We start from the raw sequence: 16,867 nt of genomic DNA on the forward strand, positions 1-16,867 counted from the left end.
CTTAATTAGAACACCAAGGATCTAGTCAATTCATGCTAAAATGTATTTCCACAACTCGAATTCTACATTCGAGGACAAAAAAAAACTTATATACATTTCTTTTTATGCAATGCTTTTCACATATCAACTCTCCAATTTATTTTGAGGATATGCTTTTATCGTGGCAATTTAAGTGACATTTTTTCCATCTTCATTTTTTCTAGTGTCTGGATGTTGTGGTGCCTCCCAAGAATTTTCTAACTTATCCATACACTACCGAGATATAGCTATCTCACATTATTGTTTCCTAGTCCACTTTTGTATCCTCGAGATCCTCACGCACTCTATTATTTCTCTCCTTGGAGTCTTATGCAACCTTGAGCTCTCATACCATGTTAAATATTGAACATTGTCGAGCGAGCGCTCTTCTCAATATTCCCCAACAATCAAATATATTACATAGGTGACATCCATAATAAATGATTGAAGTGAGACCTAACTAGAGCTCAACCAAACTAGAGTGATCTCAACTAACTATGCCACCTAAATTGATAACTAAAAAGTGGTTAGAATTAGTTTCTCCAACACTCCCCCTAATTACATCCATAAAAATTTAAACTAGAATGCCTGTTAGTTTGAGTCTCATCCAACCTTACAATTTAAAAATTTAACATCAGTTTCATTTCCTTTTCTTTTCTTTTCATTTTATTCCAGATCTTGTATCCTCTGAATTGCTCTAAACATAAATTTCTTCATTTTTTGCTGCAACTCTTGCACTGTTCCAGGTTTTCCATGAATTTCCTCTACTTATCCAAAAGTAGGGTTATATGTGGGCTACTGCCACATGTCATTTTTTGTAGTGCACTCTTCATAATCAATTTTCTGCAACATAAGTTCATGGTATAATTTCATCTCTTTGGGACTCCAATACATGAAAACTTCATTAACATTTTTATTTTGTACAATGTCCATGTTGTCTTCAACATTCATTTCTGCAACGTTTATGCAGACTTCATTAAAACATGGTGTTGCAATCCATCCTTCAAGGAACCTTAGTTCTTCTTCAAATTTCCTTTCGTGTTCTTAGTTTCCGCTAACATCTACATATTCAAAATCAAGGTTAGATTTAAAAAAAAATTCAGAACCATATTCTTTCTACTATATAATGAGATCTTTCTCTTGTTTCTCTTGCTTCTTTTCCTTTACCAGTTGCTCTTAGTTTTCAAATAAAAGTGGAATTCTTTCACCAAATAACATCATGTAAATAAGATGTTTTTGTTGCATCATTTACAAACAATAATGTTTGGCTAATCGTTCTTCATCAAAGACATCAAAAATTGTAATTGTTGGATTCACCATACCACTAGCTTCCCTAATGGTAGCATAACTATCATTAGCAAGTTTTTTTGTTGGATTCACCAAATCTTCATTCATGTGTGGTTGTGTACAGTGCGATTCACGAGCATCTATGTGCTTCTTCTCTACTTTTTCTACAAATTCTTCACAGTCATCATCCACTTGTGGTTGTGCATAGTGGGATACATCTACATTATTGTCCTCCTTTGCTAATAGTAACACAACATCATCATTGTCATCCAATTTGATGTGGGATATACCAATTTCTTCTTTGCACTGTAGATCTACTTCAATAGATCCACCTTCATTTTCAACTCCATTACCCTCCCTTACACCAAAATGCTTCTCAAGATTATCCTAGGCCTCTTTCATTGTCTTAATTCCACAATGAGGGGAAGAATGATATCATCTATGGATTCCTTTATACATTTCAATGCAAAGAAGTTATTCTTCCTTTTTTCTTGCAACTCCTTTGTATAGACCTCAAACAAATCTTGTTGTTTCTTTTTCCTTTTTAGCCTCTTGGCTTTTTCCCTTTGTTGAGCATTCATTGACTAAATATCAAAAAGAATATCAACCAGCAAACATAACTACTTCTATGTAATGAAATATTGTGGCTCACGGTTACGCCTCTACAAATACTTAAAACATTTTACTTAATAGGGTCTAGATTCTTTGTGTTAGGAAAAACACTGAGATGGGGCAGTGAATCAATATCTCAATATTTTTTAATTCACTTAAAATTTTCATTTCATGTTTTGAATTATGTATGCTATTTTTATTTATGCAACCTGTGTGTGTATGTGACTTTAGTGAAGCAAAACAATGTATATCTAGTTTAGTTATTTTTTTCATACTTTCCATATGATGTTCACCTTTGAACATTGTGTTATTAATTTCACTAGTCATTTAGTATGTATTAAAGAGTAGATAAATAACAACACATAAGAAACACATCAACACATATGAACACTAGGATTTAGGTGTAATCTTAATATGGAGAAAACCACCACTACCATTTTATTTGTCTTATATCTTACTATATCAAGAAAATATTCATTACATCTTGTACTAGTGCAAACTCTTAGCCACACGCAGGCACCCACCTGCAGGAGGATAAAACCTCCACTCGCTCTTTAGCACCCACTAGAAGGGAGTTACAACCCCTTGATATTTTTTATCAGTGCCTATAGAAAGGGATCACCTACCCCCTAAACAAATTTACCAGCTATCATTGGAAGGAAGCTCCAACTCCCTCACTAAAGGCTCCAACCATCAACACCCTTCATGGACCATGTTTCAGAATGTTTCACACTAGATCCACCTGTCTCAAACAAACATCAAAATATGTAGGCCATCTTTCATCAAATTTTCACACCAGACCCACGTACACAATAAGCCCAAACCAATATATTATATATATATATATATATATATATATATATAGATAGATATCTAAATGCAATCACTGAAATACTGTTGAATACCAACTGAATCACTGAAGCATCTGTAACACTAAATCCTCAATCATTACAACCAGATCACACCAATGCATAATGAACCATCATTATATTAAGTCATAAATCAATACACAGAATAACTAGTCATGAATAACGATAATAAGTACTTTGTCATCAACGCAGTTAGTGCAAACCCTGATCAGATTTACTTCATAATGCATACACAATTGTTCTGAAGAAAACTTGTGTATATATGTGTTTCCTCTGAATACAATAGGCATATATATAACATAGTACTAAACACTAGAACATTAACTAATTGTATCATTGTAATACTGAACCAACCACTGAATCAAGTACTGAACCAATCACATATCATTGAACCATACCTAGTCGCAATTCTGCAACATTGTAACTAATTAATATACCAATCCACAACAAAAACATATCAACAATTCATTGATAGAAAACAAAAAAGATACAGACTTCATAAATCAGGGTCCAAACATCTGTAAACAACTGAGATCAACCAGTAATCTAAAGGAAAATTATCTTAGAACATATATGTGACTACTGTGAAGCATATCTACTTATGTATGTGACTATCCAGAAGCAACCCTTCATAAAGATCTCAAATCACCAAGTCAGCTTATTTCATGCAAATCATAACCCATGACAGAAAAATAGATCTTTGTGCACATATTGTCAGTCTTCACATATTACTATGTAATTAGGTCATACCATCACTATAACCATATATCTAGCATTTTCATCTACATAGAAATAAATATATTATCTATGTATATTCATTATTCTTCACTGCACTTTTAGATATATCAGATTTGAGCCATCTCCTTGCTCACTGGTGCATACCTAATCAGAGAGAATGCTAAACTAATGCACACTTGCAAACAAACTTCATAGATACTTCATGTATTTCTGGTACAAATGGCGTCTAACATCTCCTCCTTATATAGTAATTTGATCTCCTAATTACCACAGGGAATTATCGAGTAATTTTCAATATCGTAGGTGAAAACGAGCAAGGAATTCTTGACCAACCCATGCGCAAATATAAGGAATTTCACTTTTAGGATGTATACATGAGTTTGTTGAAGGAAAGTGGCATATGTATGTGGATATTTTGAAGGAGAGTAGCGTATATATTTAAAACATCATATTCTTCATTATATTTCAAACTCAACTTGTCACTAAGATTCAAAAGTTCTTCCTCATCTTTGGCAACACCTGTACAAGCATTCATATCATTTGCAATGGCTCAACAAACATTTTTAGTTATCATCCATCCATAGAATATCTGGACTTAACATGACTGTTACATCAAGAGTATCCTTTCCAAGTAAATTTCCATCAAGTACAACTCATTAGCCATAATGCCAATAGTGCACTACACAGCTTCAAACAAATTTGGTTGTCAACTCTTGCTTTGATAGTGATGGTTGTGATTCTAGCTCATGGTGGCTACATGCATCAATGGTGGTTCAAGAATCCAAAATGGATTCCCTTTCAATACAATCTTTATCCAAGTTAGCAGTGGGATGAAACACTTTACTTCATCCTCTCATGAAAGTAATAGGAGCATTCTAAAGCTTTATCACAAGGGAAATGCTTTTACAAATTCTTTCACAAAATATTTTATTTTTAAATAATGTCTTAGTGAATTTTTTTTTGAAATAGAGCCTTCTTTTAATAAAATGAACTTTCAAATATGAAAAATAAAGTTCTCAAATAATGCCTTTTATAAAAATAAATCCTAATAGGACGAAATCCCTTTTTCTCTGAATAAATGAATAAAATCCATTTTTAAAAATTACATTACATTTAGAACAATATAAGATTTTTAATTTTCATTCATCCAAATCAATTAAAAAAAATAACCCATATGACTTTTGTGATTTACCCTAACCGTCCTCTCATTTCTCTTCATTCTTGGTGCTGCAAAAGTAAATTTTGTGCACGTTTTTCTTTTTGGAATTTGACGGCTAATGCTCTATGCACACTTTTAACTTTACGCGGTTTTTTATTTTTGACTATGATGTCGTACCTTTAGACATAGATGCCTACAAAAAATTTCACTCCTTTATACACTTACTTCCTACGACATTTTGGAGGATTTTTTAGTTTCATAAGTTGGTCCTATTTTGTCACACCTTTATTATGTGAAAGTCTAGATTCTGACACACTTTTTTTCAACAAAATTACAGTTAGCTCCTCTCGATCTGGAGCTCTTCATGCACTCTATTATTTCTCTTTGAGCAAAACAAAAAATCAAATGTTGTTTTCCTTGGAGTCTTATGTAACCTCGAGTTATGATACCATCTTAAATGTTGAAAAATGTAGAGCGAGCACTCTTCTCAATATTCCCAAATAGTTAAACAGATTACATAGGAGACATCAACAATAATGACTAAAGTGAGACTCAACTAGAACTCAATTGAACTCGAGAGAGCTCAACCTAACTATGACACCTAGATTGACACCTAGTAGGTGGTTGGAATTAGTTTCTCCAACACTCGCCCATATTTACAGCCAAAAAAAAAACAAGAATGTTTATTGCTCTAAGTCTCGGCTAGGCTTACAATTTAACAATTTGACACCAGTTGCATTCCCTTTTATTTTCGCTTTCTTCTAGATATTGTATCCTCATTATTTCTTTAGCTTTGAATTATAATTATAGGCTTCAAACTTCAATTTATTCAGTTTTTGGTGCAACTCTTCCATTGTTCTAGGTTTTCCATGCATGTACTCTACTTGTTCAAAAGTATGCTTCTATGTGCACTGCTTCCACATGTCATTTTTTGTAGTGCGCTCTTCATCATCGATTTTCTGCAACATAATTTCATGGTAAAATTTCATCTCTTCGAGACTCCAATACATGAAAACATCATTAACATTTTATTTTTTACAATTTCCATGTTGTCTTCAACATTCATTTCTACAAATTTTATGTTGTATTCATTAAAACATGGTGTTCCAAGCCATGCTTCAAGGAACCTTAATTCTTCTTCAATTTATTTGTTTTTTTCTTGGTTGCTACTAAAATTTTCACATTCAAATTAAGGTTAATTTTAAAAACATGTGTAGACCATATTCTTTCTTATTTACAATGAGAGCTTTCTCTTCTTATGCTTCCGTCTTTGCCTTTGCCACTTGCTCTTGGTTTAAAAAAAAAAGTGGGCTTGTTTCACTGAACAACATAATGCCAAAAGGATTTTTATATTGTACCATCTGCAACCAATTATATTTGGCTAAATATTATTCGTCAAAGACAACATCATCGATTTTAATTGTTGGATTCACCATATCACTAACTGCTCCAATGGTAGATTCATTGTCATCAGTAATTTATGTTATTGGATTCACCAAATATTCATCCACGTGTCGTTGTTCATAGTGGGATTCATGAGCATCTATGTGATCCTTCTCTGCTTCTTCTATAAATTATTCAAAACTGTCATCCACTCTTGGTTGTAAACGGTGGGATTCATCAACATCTATTTACTTCTTCTCTATTGCTCATTACATAACACCATCATTCGCCTATCAAGAGTATCCCTTGCCTCTTTAGTTGTCTTTTCTTCTGCAGTGAGGGGAATAATGCTATCGTGGACGAATTCATTTATGCATTTCAATGAGAAGGTATTCTTTTTTACTTTTGTCTTCTAACTCATTCAAATAGACCTCAAACTACTCTTGTTGTTTCTTTGACATTTTTAGCCTCTTGGCTTTTCCCATTTGTTGATCATTTGTTGATTACTACCCAACAAGAATATCTAACTACAAACTTATCAACTTCTCTAGAATCAAAAAATTTGGCTCATGGTTATGCTTCTGAAAACTCTTAAAACAATTCACTTAATAGGGTGTGGCTTCTCTATTACACAACTTCAAACAAATTTGGTTGTCAACTTTGGATCTGACAATGATGGTTGTGGTTGTGGCTCACGGTGGCAACATGTAGAAATGGTTCTTCTGTAGAAATTCCCACCTGTAGATCACCTGATAATGCAATAGAGTCTAGACTAAAGCAAAATACTTGATCTACTTCTACAACCAATTTAACGAAAGCTTAATCAAACATGAGAAACAATAATAAGAACACATATAAATGATAAGAAGGAATCAATCACACATAACACTAAAGATATAACCCCGGGAAAGCCTCAGCCTAAAACCCCAACTCTGTATTATCATACAAGTGGAAATATAGCCAGTATTACAAAAAGAATCAGCTCAAAAGCTATCCTACTCTCTCTACAATACCTCTGCTCCTCATAGATAGTCAAAGGCCTCTATCTAACCTCTGGTCTACCCTCCAAACCTCCTATTTCTTTATGCAATTCTGATTGGGGTCTAGTGCAGCCACTTGTGTGAATTGGCCTCTTCACACACTTACTAACCTCTGATCCAACTACGCAGTCCTAAAGGAGATAAATCCTCATCATGGATGTGCTTCCTTTATAGGAAAAATATTCATCCAACTGATAGTACACTGTCCCTTCTCTGATCTCAACTGGGTCTCTCTCTGAACTAGCATGCATGATTTATTCATGAGAGAATCTTCAGTTATCTGAAGTACAACAGTTATATGCTAGCATGCATTAACTAACTGACCTTACTTAATTTAAACAAATTGTTTAAATCATATAAACTGGACTTGACTCAGTTAACTAAGCCAACTAATTACTACTCAAATTAGAACTCATCCTTATCTCTTTAACTGATGGATAAATTCCTCAATTAATAGATAAATTGTTGCATGTCCTCACATAGAATTCATGTTTGATTTTTCACAACTAATTAACTCATGGAGAATTAATTAATTAATTTTACTTTCTATTTTTAGTCCAGTGACTAACTAAAATAGGAATCCATCTTAAACTGCTAAAAATAGCAATCTTATTTTTAGCACTTCCATTTTTCATTCCCTGTTGCACAATCCAGCACTGGTATCCAAACTGCTATTTATAGCACTGCTATTTTTCGCACTTCTATTTTTAGCATTTCTTGTTGCCATTTTCAAAACTCCCTCTCAACAAGAAAGGCATTCAACTCAAACCCAATATTGTACCTTTGGAATGTTCTGCATGAAACACTTCTACCAAGTGTGGTTGCTCCAGCAACTCTCAGAACAAAAGACTCCCCATTGACCTCTATGTTGGGCTAGAAACATACTCTAATGCTGAAGCTCTACCTGCTGCTGACAAGTGCTCCCTCTCTAACCTCTGAGCTGTTACAACACTCCATGCATCTCGCACCATTGCACACCTCTCCGTGTCATCCTACATTGGTGCAATACTCTTGTGCCTCTTGCATTGCTGCAACCTATTAGCTCTACACAGTCCTAGGACTCCTGCATTGTAGCTCTCTCTGTCGCTCCATCTGCATCTATCTCTATCCAATCAGCTAGTCCTGCTACTCCTCATCAGGGATCCTATAAAAAAGCTGAATCAAATAGGTTGTGTACCTCAAGGATCGTACCCCCATTCCTCCTTCTTGGGATTGTCACTCCACATCGCCCCACCTCCTACTTGGAGGTATGGATGCATGTGATCCCTCTACCCACCTAGCCTGAAATTTCCCCCTACTGGAGGTCTCTACATGAGTGGATGCCTCCACTCTGTCTCCTCTCGGCTTCCCCAGTTGTGGCTGCTCCACAACCTCCTGAAGTTGTTTCACCAATCATGGCTCCTCCACAATCGTTTGAGACTTCTTTTGGCGCTGCATGTTGTTGAGGTAATTTACTCTCCCTCTCAACCACCAAGTATCTAACCTTTGCCTTGCTCCTCAAGGCTTTGAATGCATCTTGTACCTCAAGTGCATACAGGTTCTTGGCTAGCACACCAATCTGTTTCATATTTCCTGTTGTCACGAAATTTTCTAGAAAAAGAGTTGATTATAAATCAGTGATATCTCCCTCATCCGAACTCCGATTCAGCTGACTTTTTTTTAATTTGGGTATTTTTTTGCAAGGAATCCAAGTCTGCTATTTGTTTCTGAAAATTTTGTACAAAAATTTTCATATCTGCTCTTGAAACTCTCGGCCCAAAACACAAAACTTTGAAAACTCCTCTCAGTATACTGTTCTCTCCTTTGATCACCTTTTCTCTCATACCATGTAGAAATTTTCTACAAATCAGCTAGCTCTGATACCATGTAGAAATTCCCAACTGTATATCACCTATTAATGCAATAGAGTAAAGCAAAATACTTGATCTACTTCTATAACCAATTTAACGGAAGCTTAATCGAACATGAGCAACATCAATAGGTACACACATAACTAATAAGAAGGAATCAATCACACATAACACAAAAGATATAACTCGTGGAAAGCCTTAGCCTAAAACCCCAACTTTGTATTATCATATAAGTGGAAATATAGCTAGTATTACAAAAAGAGTTAGCTCAAAAGCTATCATGCTCTCTCTGCAATACCTCTGTTACTCATAGACAGTTAAAGAACTCTATCTAACCTCTGTTCTGCCCTCCAAGCCTCCTATTTCTTTGCGCAATTCTGATTGGGGTGCAGTGTAGCCACTTGTGTGAATTGGCCTCTTCACACACTCACTAAGCTCTAATCCAACTACGTAGTCCTGAAGGAGATAAATCCTAATCATGGATGAGTTTCCTTTATAGGAAAAATATTCATCCAACTGATACTACATTGTCCCTTCTCTGATCTCAACTGGGTCTCTGTCTGAATTGGCATGCATGAGTTATTCATCATAGAATCTTTAGTTATCTGAAGTACAACAGTTATATGCTAACATTCATTAACTAACTGAACTTACTTAATTTAAACAAACTGTTTAAATCAAATATAACTGGACTTGACTCAGTTAACTAAGCCAACTAATTACTACTCAAATTAGAACTCTTATCTCTTTAACTGGTGGATAAATTCCTCAATTAATAGATAAACTATTGCATGTCCTCACATAGACTTCATGTTTGATTTTTCACAACTAATTAACTCATGGAGAATTAAATAATTTATTTTCAAACAGCTGTTAAGTTCAAATTTGAATTTTACTTCCTATTTTTAGTCCAGGAACTGACTAAAATAGGAATCCATCTTGAAATGCTCAGAATAACATTGCTATTTTTAGCATTTCCATTTTTCATTCCCTGTTGCTCAATCCAACACTAGTATCCAAACTACTATTTATAGTAATGCTATTTTGAGCACTTCCATTTTAAGCATTTTTGTTGCCATTTTCAACATCTTCAAGAATCCAAAATGGATTCTCCTTCAATACAATATTTACACAAGTTGGTAGTGGGATAAAACACTTTACTTCATCCTCTCATGAAATAAATGGAAGCATTCTAAAGATTTCTCACAAGGGAAATTCTTTTACGGAGGCTTTCATAAACCCTTGTTTTTTAATAATGTATTTAAAAAAAAAATCAATCTCAGTCATTTTTTAATAAAATGAACTTTCAAATATTAACAATAAAGTCCTCAAATAACCTTTTTATATAATAAAATCCTAATATGACAAAAGCCCTTTTACTGAATAAATGAAGAAAATCTCTTTTTAAAGTTACATAACATTTAAAATAATATAAGCTTTAAGCTCCATTCATCCAACACAATTAAAAAAAAAAAATAACCCAAATGATTTTTCTAATTTACATTGATAGTTCTCTCAATCAGCTTTGTGTTTTTTGCAGCAAAAGTAAATTTTCATGCAGCGTTTTTTGGAATCTAACGGTTAATGCTTTGTGCACAGTTTTACTTTACAAGCTTTTCTTTTTTCACTGTGATGTCGTACCTCTCGATATTGATTGTTGTGAAACCTTTTGCTTCTTTATACACTCACCATCATCTATGACATTTTGGGGGATTTTGTAGTTTCGTAAGTTGGCATCTTTTTGTTGCACATTTATTTCTTAGAAGTTGTGAAAGTATAGACTTTGTCACAGTTTCTTTTCTTTCTTTTTAAATTAGAACTAGCTTCTCTTGTCCTTGATCTCCTCTCATTCTCAAGCTATTCACCTACTATTATTTCTTTGTGAGCACAAAAAAAACGAAATGTTTTTATCCTTGGAGTCTTATGCAACCTCAAACTCTCATACCATGTTAAATATTGAAGAATGTGGAGTGAGCTCTAAAGTTAAATAAATTACATAGGAGACATCAACAATAAATTACTGAAGTGAGATGCAACTAGAACTCAACTTGAACTGGGGTGAGCTCAAACTAACTATTACGCCTAGATTGACACATAGCGGGTGGCTAGAAGTAGATTCTACAACACTCTCACTTAATTACAACCGCAAAAATTTAAACTAGACTTCCTGGTGGTCTGAGTCTCAACTAGGATTACCATTTAAAATTTTGAATCCATTTGCCTTTCCCTTTCCTCTAGATCATGTATCCTCTTAATTGCTTCAACTTTGTCTTTTTGTTGTAGGCTTCAAACTTTAATTTCTTCATTTGATGGTGCAACTATTCCATTTTTCTAGGATGTCCAGTCATGTCCTCTACTTGTTCAAAAGTAGGCTTGTATGTGGACTTCTACCACATGTCATTTCCTATAATGCACTCTTCATCATCAATTTTCATCAACACAATTTCATGGTAAAATTTCATCTCTTCAAGACTCTAATACACGAAAACATCCTTAATATTTTCATTTTGTATAGTGTTCATGTTGTCTTTAACATTCGTTTTTGGAAATTCTATGCAGACTTCATTAAAACATACTGTTTCAAGCTATGCTTCAAGAAACCTTAATTCTTCTTCCAATTTTGTTGCTTATTATTGGTTTTTGTTAACATATACATGTTCAAGATTAAGGTAAAATTTAAAACCATTTGAAATACCATATTTCTTTTTCTCTACAATGAGAGCTTTCTATTTTTTCACTTCCTTCTTTGCCTCTTCCACTTGCTCCTGGTTTTCATAGAAAGTGGGATTTTTTCATGGAATAAAATCATGTCAATAAGATTCTTTTGTTGCATCATCCACAACGACTAATATTTGGATAAATATTCTTCATCAAATACGACATCAGTGATTTTAACTGATAGATTCACTATATCATTAGCTGCTCTAATATTAGCCTCATTGTCATCAACATGTTGTGTTGTTGGATTCATATAATCTTCATCCATGTGTGGCTATCCACTGTGGATTTTGTGAGCATCTATGTGCTCCTTCTTTACATCTTTTGCAAATTCTTCAAATTCATCATCCACTTATGGCTATGCATGGTGGGATTCATGAGCATCTATGTGCTTCATCTCTACAGCTGGTAACACAACATCATCAGTGTCATCCACTATCAAGTGGGATATAAAAGCTTCTTCATTTTGTTGTAGATCTACTATTATAGATCCACCTTCATTTTAAACTTGAATACTCCCCCTTACACCAAAAATCCTCTCAAGCGTATCCTAGGCCTTTTTGGTTTACCTTGCTTCTGTAATGAGGGGAATATTGCTATCATCTACAATTTTCTTTATGAATTTCAATGCGAAGGCAGTAATTTTTCATTTTGTTTCCCAATTCTTTCAAATAGACCTTAAATAGCTCTTGTTGGTGTTTTTATTTTTTTATCCCCTTGATTGTTCCCATTTGTTAAACATTTGTTGATTATGGATAAACAAGCATATCGGCCTGCAAACATAGTCACTTCTCTATAATGAAAACTTTTGGATCATGGTTACACCTCTGCAAACTTTTAAACCAATTCACTTAATAGGGTCTGCCTTCTCTATTGCATAACTTCAAACAAATTCGACCGTCAACCCTGGGTCTAAACGATGCCTATGGTTCTAGCTCACAGTGGCAGCATGCAACATTGGAGGTTCAAGAATCTTAAATAGACTATCATTCAATACAATATTTATCCAAATTGGTGGTGGGGTAAACCACTTTATTTCATCCTCTCATGAAATAAATGGAAGAAATCTAAAGCTTTCTCAAAGAGAGCCTTATTTTTAATAAAAATAACTTTCAAATATAAACAATAGAGTCCTCAAATAAGATTTTTTATAAAACAAAATCCTAATATGAAGAAAGTCCTTTTTTCTCGATAAATGAAGAAAAACCTTTTCTAAAAATTACATAACATTTAAAACAATATAAGATTTAATATTATTTCATCCAACACAATTTAAAAAAATAACCCATATGAATTTTTTTATTTACCCGACCGTCCTCTCAATCTTCTTCATGCTTCGTGCTACAAAAGTAAATTTTGTGCGACTTTCTTTTTTGGAATTTAATAGCTAATGCTCTATGTGCACATTTTAATTTACATGATTCTTTTATTTTAATGTTGGGATAGGGTCCCGAGGGTTAGGTTTTGTTGTTTTGATTATAATTTTGTAAAAGTTTTGTAAAAGAATGTAAACTCTCCACAATATATGGAAGCAGAGCGCGAAGTCAAATAAGAGTCAAAAGCGGCTTAGCCTCTTGTTTTGGGTAAGTAATAGGATGGTTTTGAGACTCATCCATGAGTTGCATGACATGGTATTGTAATTAAAAAGGCTATAAATACTTGAGTCTTAGCGAGTCTAGAAGGCAATTAAGTGAATAGCTAGTATTGGTCATGGTATGTTAGAAAGGCACTAAGGTAGGAAGCTCTATTCCTTTACTTAGGCAAAAGGGGAAGGCTCCGTAGCTGAGTGTGTGGACCTCTGTAGCTAAGTGCGCAGGGTCAAAGAGTCTGTACTGAGATCAAAGAAGCTAATAAAAGATAGTTTTTGGATCAAATAAATATATCTGTGTTATTTCTAGCTTATGTTTAAAGTTTATCTATCTTTGCTATGAACACTATTTAATATGAATTATTGTATCGTTGATGAATGATTCCCTTGGATAAATATTGTTTATGCATAAAATGAGTAATAAGCTATTTTTGCAAAGATAATGACTAGTTATGTTATAAGATCTATTTAGAGAAGGAAGATATGCACGAGACCAAATCTAGGGTTACTATTAACTAAGCGAAAGGAACCTATCTATTTTTTGTCTAATAAGCACATTCAGGTACCTTCGCGAGGACCTGAAGGTCATCGTTGGGTTGTGTTATATTCTTTCAATGACTAGTCCATGTAGTTAACGGGGGGCGTTAGAAGGGGGGCGGAACCCCTCCTTCGTTGCGCCGATTGCATAACGAGGGGAGTCATAGGGGATTTGAGGGGTGAAAATAACCCCACTTTATGGGGTCCGAGGCAGTTCCCTAGAAAATTTTGGTTTTGGAACCTATGCTAGGTTGGGCGGACCCACCTATGGTTTTGTGCATGATTTTCTCACATGTTTTTGGATGCGATGGCTTTCGGTCCATGCTATTGGATGCGATGGTTTTCGGTCCATGGTATTGGATGCTTCGGCATGTATAAATATGTATTATAAAATTGAAAGGAACATAATGAAAAATCTAAATGGTAGTCCCGGTTTTGGGATCCAGGGGAAAATCTCTGTGTATATGTGTTTTATGTGTTATGCTCTTACATTTTTTTATTTTATGTGTTTTAGAATTTGTATGAAGGTAATTTATGTATGGGGTTAAAACCTACATTTGGTATCAGAGTTGTTTTTTCTTCAGAGGGATGCCTTTGTTGCTGAGGGGTTTCACTCAGGCCTGTGGTAGACCCTGTCTAGTGGGAGATCTGCGAGATCGATTCTGGTGATGAAAGAAGATGGCGAGCAGTGGAAAGGTAGAGCTCCAGAAATTTAATGGTCAGAGTTTTGAGTTGTGGAAAATCAAGATGAAGGATCTGTTGGTGGATAAAGATCAGTGGATCGCGGTAGATCCAGGTACTAAACCAATGGGAGTGTCCGATGAAGGATGGAAGAAGTTTGATCGGAAGGAAAAGAGCAAAATATGATTTTGTGTCTTAGATTCAGTGTTTTTGAATGTATTCAGGGAAGCTATGACGAAGGCTTTTTGGGACAAGTTAGGGACTTTGTGGCAATCTAAGTCTCTAGTGAATAAACTGTTCCTCCAGAAAAAGTTGTATAACCTGAGGATGAAAGATGGAGAATCGGTGACAGATCATCTGAATGCATTTAATACTATGGTAAGTCAGTTAGCATCTGTTGATATTAAAATTTCAGATGAAGATAAGTGCATCAATTTGTTGTGTTCTCTACCAGATTCGTGGGATAGTTTGGTTATTGCAATAGGTAGCAATGCAGCTGCCTTGCAATTTGATGAAATAGTCGCATCCTTGCTGACGAAGGAGATGAGATGAAAAAATATGGAGAGCTAGAATGGTGATGCCTTGTCTGTACGAGGATGGTCCTAGAACAGAAACAAAAATAATTCATTGAGTGGGATATCTAAATCTAGAGGGAGATCTAAATCTCTAGGAAAACCTATAAAGATGGTGTGCTGGAAATGTGGAAAGGAAGGGCACTACAAAAGGGACTGTAAATCTAAAGCTCCTGATAAAGGAAAGGGATCTGATGTTGCTCCTTCTGCAGAGCTGAAAAACCTAAGATGAAGGTGGGGATGTGTACTTGTCTTCTTCAAGTACACATGTAGATCATGAGGCATGCTTGATTGACTCAGGTGCATCCTTTCACTTCACTCCCCATAGAGAGTGGTTTTGCGAGTATGAGAAATATGATGGTGGTGATTTCTTCTTAGGAGATAATAAGAAGGCTAGAATCGTTGGTTGTGGAAAAGTAAAGTTGAAGTTGCAAGGTGGAAGGATTAGAACACTTCCGGGTGTTCTGCATATTCCTGCATTGGCCAGAAATCCGATTCATGTAAGCAAGTTGGATGATGCAGGTGTAAAAACAGTGTTTGAGAAGGATACCTACAAGATGGTTTAGGGAGCACTGGTATTGATGTGGGGAGTTTGGATTGGAACTCTGTACAAGCTGCAAGGTAGCACTAGTGTTGATGGGTGCAACAGTTTTGTGGTTCCTGAAAGTGGAGCAGAAAATCTAGTGGTCTCTGGAGATAAGACCACGCTGTGGCATCAAACGCTTGGACATATTGGAGAGAAGGGCCTTCAAATACTTCATGGTAAAGGTATGGTAGAAGATATGAGTAATAGCTCTTTGGATTTTGATTTCTGTGAAAATTGTGTATATGGGAAGCAGAATCGGGTGAGTTTCCCCTCTGGTGGTAAGAGGGCGTAACATATATTAGATCTTGTGCATAGTGATGTGTTTGGACCTGTGAAGGTTCCATTACTAGTAATTCTATGTACTATGTATCATTTATAGATGATTTCTCAATGAATACATGGATATATTTCCTTAAGAAGAAATTTGAAGTCTTTGACAGGTTTAAAGAATTCAAGGCTCTAGTGGAAAACCAGATAGAGAAGAAGATAAAGGTGTTGAGGACAGATAACGGTGGAGTGTTTTGCAGTAAGGAATTTTAAGAATTCTGTAACAAGTGTGGTATAGAACAACAGAAGACTACTCCATATACACCTCAGGAAAATGGAGTTGCAGAAAGAATGAACAAAATGTTGATGGAAAGGGCAAGAAGCATACTCAGTGGTGTCGGGTTAGGACAAGAATTTGAGGGCAGAGGCGATGGAGACAACATGTTACCTGGTCAACAGATCACCTTCATTAGCGTTGGAGGAGAAAAATCCACAAGAGGTATGGATGGTAAGTAAGAAACCCTCTCTTTCACATCTGAGGGTATTTGGATGTGATGCATATGTACATGTTCCAAAGGAGAAATGAACCAAGTTTGATAGTAAATCTGAAAAGTGCATCTTTATTGGGTATAAGGATGGTTTAAAGGGTTATAAACTTTGGAACCCAGTAACAAGGAAGGTTGTGTACAGCTAAGATGTGGTGTTCAGAGAGGTAAAAGATGTTATTAAACATGAAGTCCAAGCAAAGGAACCTGAGAAGATAGAGTTTGAGCTAAAGGAGGAAGAATCAGACTCTATAGTAGAGGAGGAATCAAAAGATGAAGAACCACAAAATCCAGGTGTGAGAAGATCAATTCGGGAAAGAAGGCAGCCAGAAAGGTATAGTCCATTTTATTTCTATTCAAATTTTGCTTTATCTATTACTGATGATGATCCTAGAACAGTGAAGGAAGCAGTAGATT

The sequence above is a fragment of the Pinus tabuliformis genome, chromosome 8 (assembly GCF_031772625.1).
Source record: "Pinus tabuliformis cultivar Carrire ecotype Pingquan chromosome 8, CPIR1, whole genome shotgun sequence".
NCBI classification, from domain to species: Eukaryota; Viridiplantae; Streptophyta; class Pinopsida; order Pinales; family Pinaceae; genus Pinus; species Pinus tabuliformis.